Source organism: Tachyglossus aculeatus, chromosome 3 (genome assembly GCF_015852505.1).
Source record: "Tachyglossus aculeatus isolate mTacAcu1 chromosome 3, mTacAcu1.pri, whole genome shotgun sequence".
Classification (NCBI taxonomy): Eukaryota; Metazoa; Chordata; class Mammalia; order Monotremata; family Tachyglossidae; genus Tachyglossus; species Tachyglossus aculeatus.
In genome coordinates, this window is record NC_052068.1 from 105,709,151 (window position 1) to 105,713,826 (window position 4,676).

Below are 4,676 nucleotides of genomic sequence, written 5' to 3' on the forward strand. Positions count from 1 at the left end.
CCAGCTTCCAATCTGCTGGCCCTAGCTAGATGCCTGGAGGCATCTTGGGGGTAGAGGAAAGGGGAGGGCATGACCTGGGCCCCAAAAAGAGACAGCTGACATGGTAGTGCTCCTAACTACACCAAAAGGAGAAGAGATAAGTGGCTGGTGGAAAGACAACCCACCCTCCATTCAGAGATCTGGGTTTATTTATTCTACCCCCTGTATCTGTGCCCAGTATGAGCCCAGACATTTATGTTTATGTCCCAGATGATCTGGAATCAATGAACAATTCCTGTCCCTTCTTAGTCTCTCAGGTCAACCCTCTCGTCACCCAACCAGTTGTATAAATGAAAGAATTCATTTCACTTTCATACTCCACAGCTTCCTCATGACACTTTTCACCTCCGCGTTTCTCATGGTGTCGATGACGGGGTTCAACATGGGGGTGATGATGGTGTAAAATATGGCCACCGACATGACCACAGGGAGAGTGTACATGAGCCTTATGTACATGACAATGCATGGAAAGAAGAACAAAACGATTACGACTATGTGGGAGACACAGGTAGAGAGGGATTTCCGTCTCCCTGCAGAAATGTGAGTCCTCAGGAAGTGTCAGATGACGATGTAAGAAAAGACCAGTAGGAGAAAACGTGACGTACACATCACCCCACTGTTGGCCACGACCAACAGGCGGCAGACCTGGGTGCTGGTGCAGTCAAGCTTCAGCTAAGGGATCAAGTCACAGATGAAGTGATCTGATCAGATCAGATGATCTGATCAAGTGATCAGATCAGATTCATCTGATCAGATGAAGTGATCAGACATTAGGGCCACAGAATGGCAACTGGACCATGAAGAGGATCTGGATGTTTGCATGAAGAAAGCCTCCTGTCCAGGCCATCCGCAACAGCAGACCACACACGTGCTGACCCATGATGGTTGTGTAGTGCAGGGGCTTACAGATGGCCATGTAGCGGTCAAAGGCCATGACCATAAGGAGGATGATCTCGGCACTGGTGAACAAATGACCTGCAAAGAGCTGTGATGTGCAGCCACTGAAGAAGATCGTTTTCTTCTCCTGCAGCAAATCTATAATCATCTTGGGAGCCATACAGGATGTATAGCAGGTATCTGTGAAGGACAAATAGGCCAGAAAAAAGTATATGGGGGTGCCCAGAGTTTGACTGGCCTTTATGGTTATGATGATGAGCAGATTCCCCATCACGGTGACAAGATAGGATAAGAGAAAAATGACAAAGAATGTTCTTTGTTCGGACTTTGGGTAAAAACCAGGAGGATGAATTCACTCACATTTTTTCTTCTCCATGTTTTCCATGAAGGACATGGGTAAGAGTTGGTTTATCTAGAAAGAGAATAAAAATTTAATCGATATTGGAGTCATAATGACCAAATAAGAAGACATTTGAGAGTTCTCTATTGTTGAATGTTTGACAGATTTCTAAAATAATTAGGCTAAAAGGGACCTCCAGCTTTCAACTCTTCTACTTGCACAGTCATATAGCAGCACTGGTTGAGTATCTAAGCAACAGCTCTGTTCAGAAGACGAAGAGAAAACTCATTTCCTGTCCTTGAAGAGTTTTCCATCTAACAAGAAAGTACCATAAATATAAAAAATGTGCATTACAATAACACTTCACATAAACTGCATCCTTTTTATGGAACTAGTTAAGTACTTACTATGTTCCTGAGCGCTGTACCAAGTTTTGAGATAGATACAAACTAATCAGGTTAAACACAGTCCATGGCCCAAAAGTGGCTCACCGTCAAAGTCTCAGATGGGGTAACTGAGATACAGAGAAGTGAAGTGACTTACCCTAAGTCACACAACAGGTAAATAGTGGAGCCAGTATTAGAACCCAGGTCTTTCTGACTCCCATACTCACACTCTGTCTACTAGGCCATGCTATGTCTCTGATCACGCCGCTGCCCGGATCATCTTTGTTCAGAAACGCTCTGGGCGTGTTACTCCCCTCCTCAAAAATCTCCAGTGGCTACCAATTAACCTATGCATCAGGCAAAAACTCCTCACCCTCGGCTTCAAGGCTCTCCATCACCTCGCCCCCTCCTACCTCACCTCCCTTCTCTCCTTCTACAGCCCAGACCGCATCCTCTGCTCCTCTGCTCCTCTGCTGCTAATCTCCTCACTGTGCCTCGTTCTCACCTGTCCCGCCGGCCCACGTCATCCCCCTGGCCTGGAATGCCCTCCCTCTGTACGTCCACCAAGCTAGCTCTCTTCCTCCCTTCAAAGCCCTACTGAGAGCTCACCTCCTCCAGAAGGCCTTCCCAGACTGAGCCCCCTCCTTCCTCTCCCCCTTCTCCTCCCCATCCCCCTCGCCTTACCTCCTTCCCCTCCCCGCAACACCTGTATATATGTATATATGTTTGTGCGTATTTATTACTCTATTCATTTTATTTGCACATATTTATTCTATTTATTTTATTTTGTTAATATGTTGTGCTTTGTTGTCAGTCTCCCTCTTCTAGACTGTGAGCCCACTGTTAGGTAAGGACCGTCTCTGTATGTTGCCAACTTGTACTTCCCAAGCGCTTAGTACAGTGCACTGCACACAGTAAGCGCTCACTAAATACAATTGAATGAATGAATGAATGATCATTCAGAATTAAATGCAATCCAGATAGTCAAAAATCCAGAAAATCAATAATGTGGATGGGCTAGACCATAAGGCATTCCCATCACTATCTGATGGTAGGCAATCAATCAATCAATCAAAAGTATTTGTTGAGCACCTTCTTTGTGCAGATTACTCTGCTAAATGCTTGGGACAGTATAACATAATCTTCACTCTCAAGGAACTCATAGCCTAGTTGGGGATAAGACACAAAGAACATTACAGAAAAATAAGAAAAAGAAAAAATGGACATCAATCAGTCAGATCATATTTATTGAGTGCTTATTGTGTGCAGAGCACAACACTAGGCACTTGGGAGATTATAACACAACAGGGTTGGTAGACATGCGAGCGCACAATCTAGAGGATATACATATATAAGAAAAGACAAGGAACACTTTTTAGGTATCCAAAGACACTAGGTTGTTTAAATAAAGGTGTTCCCAAGTAGCATTTCTGTCAGAAGTATCATTAGCCTCATTTTTACTGCAACAGGAGAGAGGAAGGTGGTGGCAGATATTTTGCTAGTCTATAGAATGTTTGATGTATTTTAAAAGGGAGAGAACAATTTCAGGTGAGCAAGGAGGTGATCCACCTAAGGAGAAACAGTCCAAATTGCAATTATATGATAATGGACTCAGAGTTATCAAGCATGGTTCAAGGGAATAGATCTCAAAGTAAGTGTTGATTGGTGATCTGATTGCTCCATTTTAAGAAAGATAAAGTGGAGCTGAAGAAGAACCAGAGAAGAACAATAGAGATGATCGGGGGGTGACGAAGCTTCCTTGTGAAAAGGGAATTAAAGCATTAATGTTCAAATCTGAGACGTGGTGTACTTAAAGTCAATAAACTTATGAAGGATGCAGACAGAGCAAATCTGGAATTGATATTCATTCATTCTCTCAATCATATTTATTGAGTGCTTACTGTGTGCAGAGCAGTGTTCTAAGCGCTTGAAAAGTACAGTTCAGCAATGAAGAGACAATCCCTGCCAACACCGGGTTTACAGTCTAGAAGTGGGGAGCAAATAACACCTCATGAGGAGAAGGTGACAACCTGCAAGGCTTTGGGAGGATGGTTCAAACCAAACAAAAGAAAACACTTCACCCTGCAGTAATGAGTATTTCACCTTCACTATATTTTGTTTTGTTTAATAGTACTTTTTAAGTACTTACCATGTTCCAGGCCCTATACTGAGCACTGGGGAAGGTACAATATAATCATACTGGACACAGCCCATGTTCCACATGGGGCTCAGAGTCTTAATAGAGCTCACAGAGAAGTGAAGAGAGGTGAAGCTACTTGCCCAATCTCACACAGCAGACATGTGGCAGAGGCAGGATTAAACCTAGGTCCTCTGACTTCCGGGACCGTGCTCTGTCCACACGCCAAGCTACTTCTCTGTAACTGTTCACTGTAGCAGGCAGAAATGCTAGTGGAAAATATTAGTAGGTTCAGGAGGTTCGAATTAATGTGTGGATGAACAGATCAGAATGGGATACTAGAAGGACATAGGAATGTTGAAGGGGAGATTAGGAATGGAAACCCAGCCCAGCCGGCACCTTCTGCTCCTCTGCCGCTAATCTCCTCACCATGCCTCGTTCTTTCCTGTTCCGCCATCGACCCCCGGTCCACGTCATTCCCCTGGCCTGGAATGCCCTCCCTCCCCACATCCGCCAAGCTAGCTCTCTTCCTCCCTTCAAGGCTCTACTGAGAGCTCACCTCCTTCAGGATGCCTTCCCAGACTGAGCCCCCTCCTTTCTCCTCCTCTCTTCCCCCTTTCCATCCCCTCCCGCCTTACCTCCTTCCCTTCCCCACAGCACCTGTATATATGTATATATGTTTTTACGTATTTATTACTCTATTTATTTATTTATTTTACTTGTACATATTTATTCTTTTCATTTTATTTTGTTAATATGTTTTGGTTTGTTCTCTGTTTCCCCCTTCTAGACTGTGAGCCCACTGTTGGGTAAGGACCGTCTCTATATGCTGACAACTTGTACTTCCTAAGCGCTTAGTACAGTGCTCTGCACACAG

The 4,676-nt window shown here is 44.3% G+C and overlaps 1 pseudogene; it reads right to left on the bottom strand.

Annotated features, from left to right (window-relative positions):
* Positions 1-339: 339 nt before the first annotated feature.
* On the bottom strand, positions 340-1,330 carry LOC119925447 (annotated as a pseudogene).
* Positions 1,331-4,676: the final 3,346 nt, after the last annotated feature.